Raw genomic sequence first — 17737 nt, 5'->3', positions numbered from 1 at the left:
CAGACACCGGTGCTTCCATCGGGCTGGCGATATCTCGGCCCAAGTTATGTGAAGCCATAAAATGTTTCGAAATTAAGTTTGATTTTTCAGCCTCGTTATCTAGCCTAAGAGGCGGGATAGGCTTAGGCTTGTTCTTTAGAACTTTAGTCAGACGCCAGAAGGACCTAGAATAGTTCGGTAAGCTCCTAATTTCTCTAGCAAACTGCCTATTCCTAATTTTATCCACCCGAATGGCGATGATTTTGTTCAATTTTTTGTACAAGATCTTCCTAGCAACATTACGTGTTCTTTGGAACTGCCTACGTATACAGTTCCTAAGGGAAATAATACGCCTGGTTTCATCGTCAAGGTTGGTAAACTTACATGTCATCGGGGTGGTTGGGATGAACCGTTGCTCTGCTACGACGATGTCATCGGAGAGGGTTTGCAGCAGGTTGTCGATGTCATCCTTCGTTGCTAGTGCGGGGTTTTCGGCCACACTTTCCTCCACGTAGCGCTGTAGCTGGATCCAGTTCGCTCGATGATAATTCCTTCGCCGGAGTTGCTGGCGTTGCTCGACGGCTTTGTCTACCTCGAACACCACCGGGAGATGGTCGGACGATAGGTCAGTGATGGCACGGAGGGCAGAGCAATTCTCCGCCATGTTGGTTAGCACGATATCGAGGGTGGATCCCACACCGCTTGGTGAGAAAAAAGTGGGTGAATCCGGATGGAGGACCACGTAATGTCCTGCCTGCAGATCCTCGGCCAGCATCGCTCCGTTCTTGTTCGCTCGTAGATTGCCCCATGTTGAATGGCGCGCGTTCAGGTCGCCGGCAATAATGTGATCGGGAAGGCTGAATTTAGTCTCCGGTTTGAGATGCGTTTCCGATATAAACGCAACATCGATTTGTTGGTGTCGCAGGAAGTCGATGAATTCCAGCTTTTTGTTACCCACAGAGTGGGCGTTCCAGTTAAGGGCGTTGAGAGTGAATGTTAAAGTTCATCATAAAGTGCATCATTTGCACCATCATTTTCTGCAGGTCACTCACCAGCGTGGTCAGGTGAGCGATGATTTGAGTCATGCTGTCGGATGACGGAGCCGGCGACGTGGGGCCGGGCTGGCTTCCCCAGAAACCTGGAGGGGGGATGTACGATTCTGCTTGCGTTGGGTTTGCGTTGCTTGACGCCCCGGTTGGCAGGCTGGACAGGCGGCCCCTGGGGGGAGGCAGCGGTGGGAACCCAGTTTCCAGGTCGATTTCAGGTTGCTTCTTCTTGTTTTGCTTCGGCTGGCTTGCTCTCTTCCGGAGTGCGATGAATTCGGCCCGCTTGGGACACGAACGACTAGTCGATGTGTGGGCGCCACCGCAATTGACGCAGACGGGTTGCTTTCCAGTTGTGTCGACGATGCACTGTGCCGTGCCGTGTTGATCGCCACACTTTCCGCAGCGGGCTTTCATATGGCAATTTCGCGAGCCATGACCAAAATTTAAGCAGCTGGTACACTGCGTGACATCACGATGAACCGGTTTGTAGCGCTCCCACTGCACGACGACGCTGAGGAGGGTTCTGACATTGTGGAGTTCCTTGATGGTCGTGGAGCCGCCTACCAAATGTACCAAGTACAATTGGTCGCGACATTTTACGGCCTCGTTGTGCCGAGCGATTTTGAAGACCTTCATCGGCTGCAGGTTGTTGTGCTTCAGTTCCGCTTCCACCTCGGAAACGTCGACATCGTAGAGGCCTCGAATGATGACCTTGAGGGGCTTCTTCGACGGAATATCGTGAGTGAAATGTTCCACCTTCCACACTTGTAGCGTCTCCGCCACTGATTGGTAGTGTGCTGCTGTTGCAACGGAGATTTTCACTCCGTCGGCGCAAAGTCGGAATTCAGCACGCAGGCCTTTGCGAACCTGTTCGTTTAACTTGGCGAGCAGTTCTCGCGGCTGCCCCTTCACATAGAATGGAGGGAGCTTCTCCTTCTTCTCAACTTTACTACCTCCATCCTCAGGAAGTAGCGAGTACGGGTTGCTGGCTAGCAACTTTTTCACTTGACCTCCATCGACGAGGATATCGGCCGGCCGCTTTCCGCCCTGCTTTTGGCCACCGCTGGGGCCTGGTTTACCCATGCTTGGGTAGAACGAAAAACCACTTGACAACGCGCTCGGAAAAACTTTCTACACGAGAGAGACTGCTATCGACTGACCGCACTGAATGCTTGCCGTAAACTGATGAAACTGAATTCAACGGAGAAGGGATGCTTTATACCCTTAGAATAGCAGGTGATACTCCTCCTCTCAAATTCTTCGTTTTCTTATCTATTTCCCAGGCTATATGAAACTGATGTCTGGGTAAGAGATGTACAAGATTAGCATTATGCTGTTATTGCATCCTGACGGCACTGCAGCAGCGTCCTCGGAAACATCCTCAAATTGCCGTATTGTCAATTATTCGTAATCAATTACCCAAGTAGCACACGAAACATCTTCCAAAGAGATGCTTTTCAAAAATGGTTTCAATCGCGTATCAATAAAAGCATCTGTAACTTATATGGTTCTAGATCGGTTGCATATCAATATCAAGGCTCATAAAGTTTCATTTCCGTTAAAATGAACATGAATTTCACTTCTTGTTTGACGTTCAACAATTTTGAAACGACAAGATTTGCTGCAAATGTCTTTTGCAAATAGCAATGAAGTCAAGTTTGTCAAGATGTTTCCAGCAACTTTTCAAACAAACTCTTGAAACTTCTCCCAAAATGCCGGTTTTAATGTTATGTTTCAAATTACTTTCATTTAAAGCATCCGCAACTTGCATTCAATTTTCGTTTCCATACCCACAACTCAAGAAGATTCATCCCAGTTGCGAGAAAGTTGCACTAAACTACGTGTATGACAGCTAGAAGTTTGTTTGTTTGAATTGAGTTGCAATATGGTTGAGTTGCATCTTACGTATCATCTAACAACGAAAACATGGTCTAGCAACAGTTTGATTGTTTGAATGGTGTTTCTCATATGTTGCGCGGAAGTTTTTGCAAAAAGCTTAGATTATTTCAGGCGTGGTCTTATTTCGACAGTAATGAACTTGTATTCCGAAGGGTGCAGTAAAGTTATAAGCAACAAGCTTTGATTAATGGGCCATGTGGTCGCTTTTATAGTGCATTGGCGAAGCAATTGTTCGAAGAGCTGGTGGAGTAGTGAGTAGAGGAGAAGATTGGTGATCTTGAGGTCGGAAGTTTGGTTCTCGTTCATATTTTTGTTTTCATTTTTTTTTCTCTCAAGTATTTTGCCACAAATAAGCAATTTCGATATAACTTAAATATGTTGCAAATAGACTCCACCTCTTGCGCTTTTGGCGTTGCTATTCAGTGCAATTGAAAGTCATATTTTCAACCATTGACAACTTGGATTAGTTTCAAAAGATTATTTTATTCCTGAGTTGAAACAAACTGTGCTGCTTGGGTACTGTATGATGCTATCAGATGAATTAAGAGATTATAGAAAGTATGTGGTAAACACATTAAGGAATATTACACAATTAACTCTTTAAAACACATTTGTTGGCTCCGGAAAGTGCCGATTGAATTGTTGAATTTGCGTAACACGGACACATTTTGACCGCACACTGGTAGAAATCCTCCTCGCCCGATGAGGTTTGCGGTGGCGATGACGATGGGCGCTTCAACAAGGGCTTCAGTCGTGGCGGTGTGTTGTTGTTCCATTCGCGTTCCATTGAAAACTGAGCTGAGAATGCGAAAGGCACTCGAGACTTGCTCGCCGACCATGTTCACAGTCTGACGGCAAAAAGAAGAATGAGCGAAGAAGCAGGAATCGGTCTGCTTTTATAGTGCGAAGCGGAAGGCAAAAGAAGCGTGGAAAACTGCTTGCACGTGATTGGTTGCGTAAGAAAGGGGTTGACATTTTCCAAATTTTCAATAGTTTATTGTCGATATTCAATAGTTTTCTCCATTCGAGGAAATTGCTGTATACATTTCCGACCGATTGGTGGGAAAATTTCTAAAATCTATCGATAAATGACTGAGTTATTAGCGTTCAAAATCTTTCATAATTTCGTGACGGTCGCAAAATTTTAGATTTTTAATTGACACCCAGTATATTGCCGTAAGACGTAGTTAACGTCAAAAGTGAATTTGTACATGTATAAGCAACAATTTGAAAACACTCATAAGCTAGAGCAGGAGATATTGAAATCTAGAGATTCCAAGGCGGACGGCATATGGTCAAGCAGGACAGAAATGGTTAAAAGTGAGTGACCAAACACGTTCCACACCATCCGTACCATTGGTTATCTTGCTCCATCGCATTAGAACTCTTGGCCCGTTTCACTTCACGAGACGAGTAGGTATGAGCGTGTGATAGTGTGCGAAGGGTATTTGTCCCAATCGCTCTCGATCGGTGACCAGCCAGCTGTGGGATTTTTATGTATAATCAGAGCAGTCAGAAGTAAATATACCGCCGCGAGAACTACACCTCGTCCGTTTTTAATAAAAAAGTAGTAGTTTCTGTTCGCGTGAATAAAGTGTCGTTTGTTGAATTAAGTCCGTCGCGAGTTTTTAATAGGGTTTCGTTCTACTTCGTCGTAAGAGCTACTATTCGTCGTATCAAACTTAAAATGTTCCACTACGGCGGGTATTCCAACTTACCTGCAACATAGATTCATTTTCAGAATGTAATTTTGTGAAAGCTTTTATGATTCGTCCACCTGTACACCAAAAATTGAATGAAACTACTGTATTTCGATAAATAACTTCAGTTCAATCATCCACTTTTCACTTTTTCACCGAAATCGCATGGACGAACACGATTTGAGAGAAATGCTTAGCGATCGACATCAGTCACACCACTTTCGAACACAAGTTTCTTCCCGCCCCCGTGGGTGACTTACTTCGCCGGGCACTTATTTTCACTATGGAAAACCTTCGTACTTCTTCACTGAAGGATTTCATTCCAATTACACACCGTAAAACTTCAATTAATCACCAAACTTTACGAAATTTCCTCAACCACTGCGTATAATTGAGAATGTAAACAGAGTTCAATCCGTCGTACTGAGAAAAAAAAGCTTGTGCGCATCAATGTGTGCGCGACGCTCGACGTAACAATACGGTTCCTTTGATTGTGTTGTTTTCGCTGTACCGTGAGCAAATGCCATAATTGTACGGTCAAAAGGAATTGTGTTCATATGTTTGGGCTGAATTTTGATGACGAACAATGAATTTTAAAGGAAATTAGTATATTCCATCATGCTAAAGGAATGGAGGGAGATGCCCGTAGATCTATATATTCTAGTAAAACATTTTATTATAGCGTTGATATATTGTGTTTTAACCACTCAATACATCACAGTGAGCCGTAAGTTGTGGGACGAATCTGGAAACTGATTGCGACGGAGTTGAAAACGATACGACGGATTGAGAATACGATAAGATGTATTTTCTTTGCATTATTTCCAAAAACAGATCAAGATTTATCAAAATGTTATTGTACAATGCTAAAGCCGTTTTGAGAAAGAATTGTTTGGCATCGGTTTGTATCATCATCATTCACTGCAATACTGGGAAAATTGCAGCTCTTACTGATCAATGCTTAATACGATGGATACTAGCACATCACCCTACGTGTCCGAAAACTGTAATTAGTTAGCGCGCGAACAAGCACCTTGTAGCCAGAAGCCCGCTGAGCTGTTGATCAGCTGTTAAGCAGAGAACTTATACAAATTTCTACACTTGCGTTGGGGATTCTTCGTTTAACCATGGCAACCAACTGATAACATCCTGTAGTGCGATTCATCTATGACAGCATCCGAACTAACAAAGCCTTTGGCTCTTTTCAGGGCCACCAAATGTGTGTAAGAGAGTTAACAGAGTAATATTTCCGACATTATTTATCACATTGCCAAGCAATGAATAATATTTCTCTCAAACCATAAGATCAATAAAGCGATGACTGAAGCTTTCATTATAATCCTCGAATAACTTCTTTCCAATGCTATCATATATTTCATAGGAGGTTACTATTATAATTTCAAAATGATCATACAACCTGAAGTGAAATTTCACATTTTGATAGATAAATATGACGAATTCATTGGATACAGATAATGTATATTTGGGACATGATTAAACGTACACTTGGCTGCAAATCGTTATATGCATACATATTCACGAAAGTTTCGAGCACTGAAAACAATATGAAGTCAAAACGAGCAACAAGAACGACATCAAATTCAGTTAAATTAACCATCGTGGTCCTACGTCACCAGTTCGTACAACCCCATAGGGATGTACCCTTGTAGTTTTTTTCAAGTCTTTGCTCTTAACAAACTCGATGATGACATTGAGTTGCTCAGAAGCTACCTGCATGTTTATGTGATTAATGAAAATAAACTGAATTCAACTTTAATGATCGAACCATTTGTTTTATTTCAAGAGGGCATCGTTAATCACAATTAAAATAATCTATAGAAACCAATATGGGGCCCAGATAGCCGTAGCGGTAAACGTGCAGCTATTCAGCATGACCATGCTGAGGGTCGTGGGTTTGAATCCCGCTGGTCGAGGATCTTTTCGTAAAAGGAAATTTTCTCGATTCCCAGGGCATAGAGTATCTTCGTACCTGCCTGCCACACGATATACACATGCAAAAATGGTCAATCGGCAAAGAATGCTCTCAGTTAATAACTGTGGAAGTGCTCATAAGAACACTTATCTGAGAAGCAGGCTTTGTCCCAGTTGGGACGTAACGCCACACAGAAGAAGAAGAAACCAATATTGTTAGGATACATTACGAATTACAATTGTAATAGTAATAAAATTCCTGGGAAAACCAACCGCGTGGGTGGCAGGGCAGGGATAACATCAGCACAGATAACAATTTGGATCGGGTGAGAACACTTGCAGCAGCAAACTTATCGGGATCGGCAATTATGTACTGGGATGGAAAACTCGACCCCTGATGGTGGCACATGGAGGCTGGAATGGCAGGAACAGCGAGCAGGCAATGAATGACGTACACTGATAGGCAAAATAAAGTGCCCACCTTACCAGTTTTCGAATTTCTCTCATTGATTTGGTTCAAATTAAAGATAACGCACTTAAATCTTTTTTGATATTTTATTTTTGATATTCTTTCAAAGTTGCACTTACGAAATTTTGATGAAAAAAGAGTTTTATTTAAAGAAAAAGAATATCAATTTGTATTGAAAAAAATTTGGGGTGGGTAATGTCTATTACATTACCGCGGGGTGGACGTAGAACTACGATGATTAATAATTTGATTTGTCATGTGTATGAATTTGTAAGTGTACTAGTTTTGTGTTGTGATTGATCGGATGAAGTTTTCAGAAGTTAACTCTTCTAGGACTCATTTTGGTAGTCCTGAAAAGAACCATTTGTCGTTCTGTGGTTCCGAGAACTAGTGTTTGGTGTTCCTGGAATAATGCCAGATGATTGAATTTGTTTGTTTGGTCGTTGCTTCCTTGTGTTGCTTGGTTGGGTGATCGGTTTCTGGCTCCAGCTGTAGTTCGCCAAACTCCTCCACTAGATTAGATGTTTGATAGCTCGGGTGCTTCAATCGTTAGAATCGATAGAATCGGTCCAGTGCTTTGGTCTGTAGCAATATCCATTGCATGAGCATTTAGGCTCTGTACATTGATACTCATCAATATGCAGGCTTGGCCGCTATGATCCAGTATTTCACGCAGTTCGTCTCAAAGCGTCACTAATCGATGATTGCCTAAGCGCTGTAGCTCATTCCTTAAGTCAACCCTCTTGGGAGAACTGCTGCCTTTGGCGTGATGGAACTTGAAAAACTATAAGGGAACATCCCTATGGGGTTGTACGAACTGGTGACGTAGGACCACGACGGTTTATGTAACTGATTTTGATGTCGTTCTTGTTGCTCGTTTTGACTTCATACTGTTTTCAGTGCTCGAAACTTTCGTAAATATTTATGCATATAACGATTTGCAGCCAAGTGTACGTTTAATCATGTCCCAAATATACTTTATATTTATCCGAAGAACGTGAGTTCGTTTTGTATGAACATTTCAATTTGGTCAATCATTCGTCATACTTATCTATGAGGATGTGAAATTCCACTTCAGGTTGTATGATCATTTTGATATTATATTATGAAATATATGATAGGATTGGAAAGAACAGTAGTTTCTCAATGTTCACCATGCTAAACTAAATAGCGAATATTTAATAGTAATGTGTCTATAGGAAATTATTCAAGGATTGTAATGAAAGCTCCGGTCATCGCTTTGTTGGTCTTATGGATTGAGAGAAATATTATTCATTGCTTGGCAATGTGATAAATTAAGTCGGAAATATTATTCTGTTAACTCTTTTACGCACATTCGGTGGCCCTGGTGGCTTTGTCGGATGTTGTCATAGATGAATCGCACTACAGAATGTTATCAGTTGATTGCCATGGTTAAACGGAGAATCCTCAACACAAGTGTATAAATTTGAATAAGTTCTCTGCTTATACGACGAAACAGCTGAATGTTTTGTGGTAGGGATGGCACACATCAGAAACAGGTAGTGGATCACACGGCTGAAGTCGAAATCTGTAAATGTAGCTCAATTTTGAAATCTTGAGTCGAAATCTAGAAGCGCGGGTCAATCTAGGGTGATTTCAAAAACCAGACGCTGATCAACAGCTCAGCAGGCTTCTGGCTGCGAGGTGCTCCTCGCTAAGCAGGTTCGGATGAATTCTTACCAGCTCGAAAGCGAAAATGGAATGAAACCGAATCCGGCGAAGGAAGCATATTTTAAACCCTTAGATTAGCAGATGATGCTCCTCCCTTTCGTGCTCTTCTCTTTCTAGTCGACCAATCTGAAAAATGGGTATGTGCCAATAATGAGTTGGGCTTTGAATTACTTGAAAATTGCCGAAAATGATAATGCGTGAAAAATTGGTCGAAAATGAATAGTTGACATTTACTAAATTTTCAATAGTAAGCTATAGATAATCAATAGTTTCTTAAGTTTGAAGGTAAATTTATGATCCATGGATGTCAAAATGATGAAAATTGTTCAATGAGAATTTGTTTTCAAAAGCATTCTAAATATGTCGCAATTTTGTTACATGTGATTATTTTCGTAATTTAAGTATTCCCATAAAATATGGAAAATTAAAGACGCTGTCCTAAATTCCACTCTATTTTACAATCGTTGTGAAATGTTGAGCACTCACCCCGACGACACTGCAGCAGCGTCCGCGAATTCAGTCACAAATTTTCGTGTCATCAATTAATTATTCATGACAAATTAAATTTTGTATGAAGCAGTGAGATTAATTGAGGAATATAAGATGTAATAAGGTCGGAAATATTATTCTTTCAACTCTTTTTCACAAATTCGAAGGCCCTGACAAGGACCGATGGCTTTCTTAGCCTCGATGCGGTCACAGATAAATAGCACTGCGGGATTGATCAGTTGATTGCCATGGTCCGTGGATGGCGCACAACAGCAACGGGTAGTTGACCTCCGGGCACAAGGCGAAATCTGGAAACGATGCTCACTCTTGCAATCTTGAGCGATTTCATAAGTCCGACGTTTGATTCGCTGCTCTTTTCTCTTCGGATCAGCTTCTGGAATTTAACTCCTAATGGGCTTGCTTCTTGACCACCGATCACCGGACGCTGGATCGCTAGCTTGAAGGACGTCGCTGCAGAGGATCGGAGGAACTCTTGCCAGCTCGGAAGTCGAAACGGAATGAAATCGAATCCAACGAAAGAAGCATGCTATATACCCTTAGATTAGCAGATGATGCTCCTCCCATTCGTGCTCTTCTCTTTCTAGTCGACCAATCTGGAAAATGGGTATGTGCGAATAATGTGTTGGGCTAAGAATTACTTGTGAATTGCGGAAAATGATAATGCGTGAGAAATTGATCGAACATGAATAGTTGGAAGGATTGACATTTACTAAATATTCTTTAGTAAGCTATTGATAATCAATAGTTTTCTTTAGTATGAAGGTGAATTTTTGATTAATGCTTGCCAAAATGATGAAAATTGTTCAATCAGAATTTCTCTTCAAAACCATTCTAAACATGTCGCAATTTTGTTACATGTGATAATTTTCATAATCGAAGTGCTCCCATAAAATATGGCAAATCAAAGACACTGTTGGAAATGCCACTTTAGTTTACATTCGTTGTGAAATGTTGAGCACTCACCCCGACGGCACAGCAGCAGCGTCCACGAATAGTCTCAAATTGTCGTGCAATCAATTATTCATAACAAATTAAATTTTATACGAAGCTGCGAGATTGATTGAGGAATATAAGATGTAATAAGGTCGGAAATATTATTCTTTCAACTCTTTTCTACAAATTTGATGGCTGACAAGGGCCGATGGCTTTCTTAGCCTCGATACGGTCACAGATAAATAGCACTACGGGATGTTATCAGTTGATTGCCATGGTCAAACGGGGAATTTGCTTATACGACGAACCAGCTGAATGGTTCGTGACGTGGATGGCGCACAACAGCAACGGATATTGGATCCCTGGGCACAAGTCGAAATCTGGAAACGATGCTCACCCTTGAAATCTTGAGCGATTTCACTAGTCCGACGCTCGATTAGCAGCAGCTCCTCGGATCAGCAGCTCTGGGGGCTTCTGGTATTTGGCTCCTAACGGGCTTGCTGCTTGACCACCGATTTATCACGAGTCGAAATCTGGGAGCGCGGATAAATTTGCTGCGGCGATGACGATGGTTTGGACGGTTCTCCAAGCGCCCAAGCCATCGCCATCGCCGCCGCAAATCAATCTTGCGTCTTCCTCTTCCGACGACACAAATTGGACTGAGACGCGGGTGCAAACGCAAAGCGAGAATGACTCGCCCGATCGTGTTCACAGTCCGACCGCAAAAAGAAGACTGAGGGAAGAAGCAGAGACCCGTTTGCTTTTATAGTGGGAAGCGATACCGTCGAAAAATGCTCGAACGTGATTGGTTGGATAAGAAAGGGGTCAACATTTATCAAATTTTCAATAGTTTAACAACAAAATTCACTTATCAGATATATTACTAACGATGCGTAGATACATTTCTGATCGAATGATACTAAAATCGTAATAATTGGTTCATAAACAACTGAGTTATTAACGTTCAAAATCTCCCCTAATTTCGTTGCATGTCTCATTTTCCGTACTTTTAAAGTGCACCCCAATATAGAAAACAAAGACGTAGTCCTACGTCAAAAGAGAACGTTGATTTCAAGCAAATTTATAAATAGGGGTGCTAGAGAAAATTTGACGTCATTTGCTTTCGATTCTCCGCTTGGATCGCATCTCAGCAGGCAATAGATCGTCTGGCTCTGACCGGGCGTGCTTCTCAGGCACAGACATCGATAGCGAAGGACCTCCCCGTTTGTCTTGGTTCGCTCAAATCTAACTGTCGAGCGAACGAGAGAAGATGCCGTCCGAAGCCAAAGTCATCACCGCTGCCGCCGCCAAGAAGAAGAAGTAGGGGAAGCAGTCCACAGGAAAATTTTGCGGTCGAACTGTGAACACGGTCGGGCAAGTCATTCTCGCTCTATGCTTCACCGCTTGTTTGCGTTCACCCAGCCATCGTCATCGCCGCCATCATCAGATTTCGACTTAAGCCCGGTGATCCATTACCTGTTACTGTTGTGCGCCATCCACGCCACGAAACTTTCGGTTCGTCGTATTATTTGCTCAAATTTATACATTTGAGTTGAGGATTCCCCGTTTGACCATGGCAATCAACTGATAACATCCCGCAGTGTTATTAATCTGTAAGAGCATCAAAGCTAACAAAGCCATCGGCCCTTTTTAGGGCCATCAAATTAGTGGAAAAGAGTTAAAAGAGAAATATTTCAGACTTTATATATGACTTATAATATTCCTAAATCAATTTCACAGCTTCATACAAAATTTCATTTGTCATGAATAATTTATGACTAAACATTTTGAGACTGTAATCGCTGCCGCTGTGCCGTCGGGGTGAGTGCTCAACATTCCACAACAATTGTAGAATTGAGTGGCATTTCCAACAGCGTCTTTGATGTTCCATATTTTAAGGGAACACTTTGATTAGGAAAATTATCACATGTAACAAAATTGCGACATATTTAGAATGCTTTTGATAAGACATTCTCATTGAACAATTATAATAATTTTGGCACCCATGGATCAGAAATTTACCTTCATAATAAAGAAAACTATTGATTATCAATAGCTCGTATTGAATATTTAGTTAATGTCAACCCTTCCAGCAATTCATGTTCGACCAATTTCTCACGCATTAGCATTCTCCGCAATTTTCAAGTAATTCCAAGCCCAACACATTATTGGCACATACCCATTTCCCAGATTGGTCGATCAGAAAGCAAAGAGCACAAAAGGGAGGAGCATCATCTGCTATTCTGAGGTTATAAAACATGCTTCCTTCGTCAGATTCAGTGTCATTCCATTTCCGCTTTCGAGCTGGTAAGAGCTCCTCCGAACTTGCTCAGCGAGAAGTACCTCGCTGCTAGAAATCTGCTGAGCTGTTAATCTTCAAGCTGCCAATCCAGCATCTGGTTTGTGAAATCGCTTAAGATTTCTAGGTTGACCGATCCGCGCTTCTACATTTCGACTCGTGGTAAACTCGTGGTCACAGCATCCAAGCTCAATCGGCCCTTTTCAGGGCCAACATACGTTCATAAAAGGGTTTATTGGATGATATTTACTGATTTATCTATAATGATCTTAATATCGTGGTATACTATAATTTGGTTCACATAATTTACCCCATTACATGAATTTGAGAATTTACCGCTGCAGCACCGTCGGACCGTGATAACATCATACTTCTCAGAATTGTATGGTATTTTTAACAGCATCGTTGATTTATCATATAATGGGGGAACACTTCCTAAATTCTCGAGTATGGAAATTGGAAAATGTATTAAAATTGCGACAGATTTTAAATACTGTTCAATAAACTGTTTCCTGACCAATTGTAATGAGCAAATTTTTCTACAGGTTAGTCTATTGCAAATGTCATAGTATATAAATCAGAACACATTGAACATTGATCAGAAATATTTAAAATTTGCACGAAACCAAAACATGCGTGATTTTAATTTATTGTAAGCTGTTAAAATAATGTTGATATTTTTACTGTCCAAACGAACGCGCATGTGAATTTTCCAAGATATGTAAATTCCTAACCAAGACATCAACTTCATGTATCTTATCCTAGATTGGTCAATCAGAAGAAGGCGAAGAATACGAAAGGGAGGAGCATCGTCTGCAATTCAAATTATGTAAAACATACTATCTCTAACAGATTCGGTTCATTTAAGGGACGAATGACCTTCGGATTAAAATCCCTCTGTAACAACAACAGGATTCGGTTCATTGAATTTACACTTTCGAGCTAGTAAGAACTTCTCGTGATAAACACAGAATAGCAAGTAATATTTCTTAATGTGCTTACCACATACTTGCTATAATCTCTTAATTCATCTCGTAGCATCATACAATATCTGATTTATCACGAATAATCGACGAGAACGCTGCTGCAGTGCCGTCGGGATGCAATAACAGCATAATGCTCATCTTGTACATCCCTTGCCAAGACATCAATTTCATATAGCCTATTTCTCAGATTAACGCAATAGACAACACGTAGAAAAATCAATTCAGATCAATAGTTGCTCATTGCAATTGGTCAAGAAACAGTTTATTGAACAGTATTTAAAATCTGTCGCAATTTTAATACATTTTCCAATTTCCGTTCTCGAGATTTTTGGAAGCGGGGTCCATGACTGGTCCTGGCTGGAAATATTCGTGGGGAGAAACTCGACCCTTTGCTGCAGGAATTTCATTAACAACCCTTTGGTAAAGCATAAATTTTCCGAGGAAAATTCTGCTAAAAGTGAACTTTTTCAAAACAACTCTTTTTGATTGGAATATTTATCAACAACTCTTTGTCAAGTAAAATCATTCTAAATAACTCTTTGCTCCATCGCCAAACCAAACCATTTCATTGAATTCATCAAGTACAAGAATATGAATGGTAAGGAGAGGCAGATGGTGTATATTTCGCTGGCGTTAGTTTCCAACAGGTCGCCAGTTGGCGCTGACTACTAATCCGTCCACTGAATGATTTTCAGTTGTTGCTTTCGCTTCGTTGCTCTCTGGTTCCGTTCGCTACTCGCACACTGCTGTGGCTTTCACGCGCTCTTCTTTGCTGCTCCGCTGCTTGATCCGTTCGTTATGCCGTTCGATTTGTGAATGAGCTGGGAGCAGAACAACCAGTGGTTTTATTTGCTCGAGCTCCGTTCACCGATGGCGAGTGGTGGGGTTCTCGCTTGGTTGTTTCGTCACTCCGTTCGCTACTGGCACGCGATTGGTTATTGCTTTCACGCTATTTTCGTTGATGGTGTGTTTCTTCGCTGAGAAAAAAAAACTCTTTTGATTTTTCATGCAAAATGACCAACTTTGATAAACTATATCTTAGTTATTTATGGACCGGTTTGAATGAAATTTTCACAAAATATCAGACATAACCTAAATTTTAACATATATTATTGATAGATTTTTCCAATCACACGTTGAAAAGCAGTAACGGTTTGACTAAAGTGATTTTTTTGTCGATTTTTTATAATTGACATAACTAAACATATTGAAGGAATAGCTTCATGGTATCTTCAGCAAAGTTGTAGATTTTGACGAGATGAATAAGTTTGCTGAAGACAGTTTTTGTGTAAGGCTATCAGATTTTAAGATAAAAAGTTTTGAATTTTTCGTCGAAAATTACAATTTAGTCAAACCGTTATTACTTATAAACTTGTGATTGGAAAAATTATTCAAAAATATATGTTAACACTCAAGTTACATCTGATGTTCTGTGAAAGTTTCATTCAAGAATATTTCCATAAATAACTGAGAGCTAACTTACCAAAGTTGGTCGTTTTGTATGGTAAATTGAAAAAGTTTCAAATGCATGTGAATAAGTTGGGGCCTTCCTTAGCCGAGTGGTTATAGTCCGCGGCTACAAAGCAAAGCCATGCTGAAGGTGTCTGGGTTCGATTCCCGGTCGGTCCAGGATCTTTTCGTAATGGAAATTTTCTTGACTTCCCTGGGCATAGAGTATAATCGTACCTGCTACACGATATACGAATGCAAAAATGGAAACTTTGGCAAAGAAAGCTCTCAGTTAATAACTGTGGAAGTGTCATAAGAACACTAAGCTGAGAAGCAGGCTCTATCCCAGTGAGGACGTTAATGCCAAGAAGAAGAAGAAGAAGATGTGAATAAGTTCTGTTTATTCGACAAACCAGCTGAATATTTCATGGGTGCACAACAGCAACAGGGTAGCGGATCACAGGGATTTAGTTGAAATCTGGAAACGTAGCTCAATCTTGAAATCTTGAGCGATTTCACAAAACTGATTCTGGATTAACAGCTCAGCAGGCTTCTAGCAGCGAGGTACTTCTCGCTAAGCAAGTTCGGAGGAGCTCTTACCAGCTCGAAAGCGGAAATGGAATGAAACTGAATCCAACGAAGGCAGCATGTTTTATAACCTTGGAATAGCAGATGATGCTCCTCCCTTTTGTGCTCTTCGCTTTCTGATCGACCAATCTGGGAAATGGGTATGTGCTAATAATGTGTTTGGCTTGGAATTACTTGAAAATTGTGGAGAATACTAATACGTGAGATATTGGTCGAACATGAACTGTTGGAATGATTGGAATTCCCTAAATATTCAATACGAGCTATTGATAATCAATAGTTTTCTTTATTATGAAGGTAAATTTCTGATCCATGGGTGCCAAAATTATTACAATTGTTCAATGAGAATGTCTTATCAAAAGCTTTCTAGATATGTCGCAATTTTGTTACATGGGATAATTTTCCTAAACGAAGTGTTCTTATAAAATATGGAACATAAAAGGCGCTGTTGGAAAAGCCACTCTATTTTACAATCGTTGTGAAATGTTGAGCACTCATCCCGACGGCACTGCAGCAGCGTCCACGAGTACAATCTCAAATGGTTGAGTCATAAATTATTCATGACAAATGCAATGTTGTATGAAGCCGTGAAATTGATTTAGGAATATTAGAAGTTATAAATAAAGTCGTAAATATTTCTCTTTTAACTCTTTTCCACAAATTTGATGGCTCTGAAAAGAACCGATGGCTTTGTTAGCTTCGATGTTGTTACGGATAAATAACACTGCTCGGACCAGCAAAACTCAGGGGGCTTCTGGTATTTGCTCCTAACAGGATTGCTTCTTGACCGCCAATGATGATTTCATCACGAGTCGAAATTTTGAAGCACGGGTCAACAGCTCCTCGGCCGATGAAATTTGCGGCGGCGATGACGATGGCTGGGTGAACGCAAACAAGCGGTGAACGAACCACAAAGCGAGAATGACTCGCCCGACCGTGTTCACAGTTCGACCGCAAATTCACCTGTGGACTGCTTCCTCTTCTTCTTCTAGGCGGCGGCAGCGGTGATGGGTTTAGCTTCGGACGGCATCTTCTCTCGCTCGCTCGACAGTTTGATTTGAGCGAACCACGTCAAACGGGGGGTTCATCGCTGTCGATGTCTGTGCCTGAGAAACACGCCCGGTCAGAACAAGCCAATCTGTCGCCTGCTGAGATGCGAGCCAATCGGAGAGTGAAAAGCAAATGACGTCAAATTTTCTCTAGCCACCCCTATTTATAGATTTGCTTGAAATCAACGTTCTATTTTAAAACAGTTATTTAACTATTTGGACAGGTATGTGGGATTCAGTAAATGAACGACATGAAGCTTTGATGTCTTATCTTTCGATTGAGGTGCTAATCAAGAAATTTCGTTAAGCCAGGAAAAAGTTATAAACGTTTAAAATATTTCATGCCAGCGTAACGCTCTTGGTTTTGAAATTCCAATTTCACTCCTGTATAGAGAAGAAAGACGTACTTCTACGTCAAAAAATAAACAGTGACAAAATAAAGTGCCCACTTCTTTCTTGACCCCAGAAAAGATGATTTAAGAAAAATAAAAACCAATTTAATAGTTAATGTGTCCTCCTTTGGCCTTAAGGACTTGCTGGAGGCGCTTCGGCATGCTTTGCACCAGGTTTTGTAGGTGTTGTGGTTCTACTTCTTCCCAGGCGCGCTCCAAGGCCTCAAAATAGTTATTTTTGTTGGTAACACCAGTTTTGTCAACCCTGGCATCGAGAATCGCCCACAAAGTCTCGATGGGGCTGAGGTCTGGGCTTTGTGGAGGACATTCCAGAGGTTTAATCTGACAAGACCGGAAGAAAGACTTGGTCTTCTTGGCAGTATGCTTCGGGTCGTTGTTCTAGAGAAATATGAATTTCTCTTCAAGGCCCGTCTGGATCAGCGAAACCTCCAGATTTTCCCGCAAGATGTTGATGTAGGAATCTGCCGTCATTATTCCGTCGATTTTCACGAGGCTTCCTATTCCACTCCATGAAAATTGGGGTGGGTAATGTCTATTACATTACCGCGGGGTTGACGTAGAACTACGATGATTAATAATTTGATTTGTCATGTGTATGAATTTGTAAGTGTACTAGTTTTGTGTTGTTATTGATCGGATGAAGTTTTCAGAAGTTAACTCTTTTTGGACTCATTTTGGTAGTCCTGAAAAAAACCATTTGTCGTTCTGTGGTTCCGAGAACCAGTGTTTGGTGTTCCAGGAATAATTCCAGATGATTGAATTTGTTTGTTTGATCGTTGCTTCCTTGTGTTGC

Source organism: Aedes aegypti, chromosome 1 (assembly GCF_002204515.2).
Source record: "Aedes aegypti strain LVP_AGWG chromosome 1, AaegL5.0 Primary Assembly, whole genome shotgun sequence".
Lineage (NCBI taxonomy): Eukaryota > Metazoa > Arthropoda > Insecta > Diptera > Culicidae > Aedes > Aedes aegypti.
The sequence above is the reverse complement of the archived record's forward strand: the minus strand, read 5'-3'. Positions refer to the sequence as shown.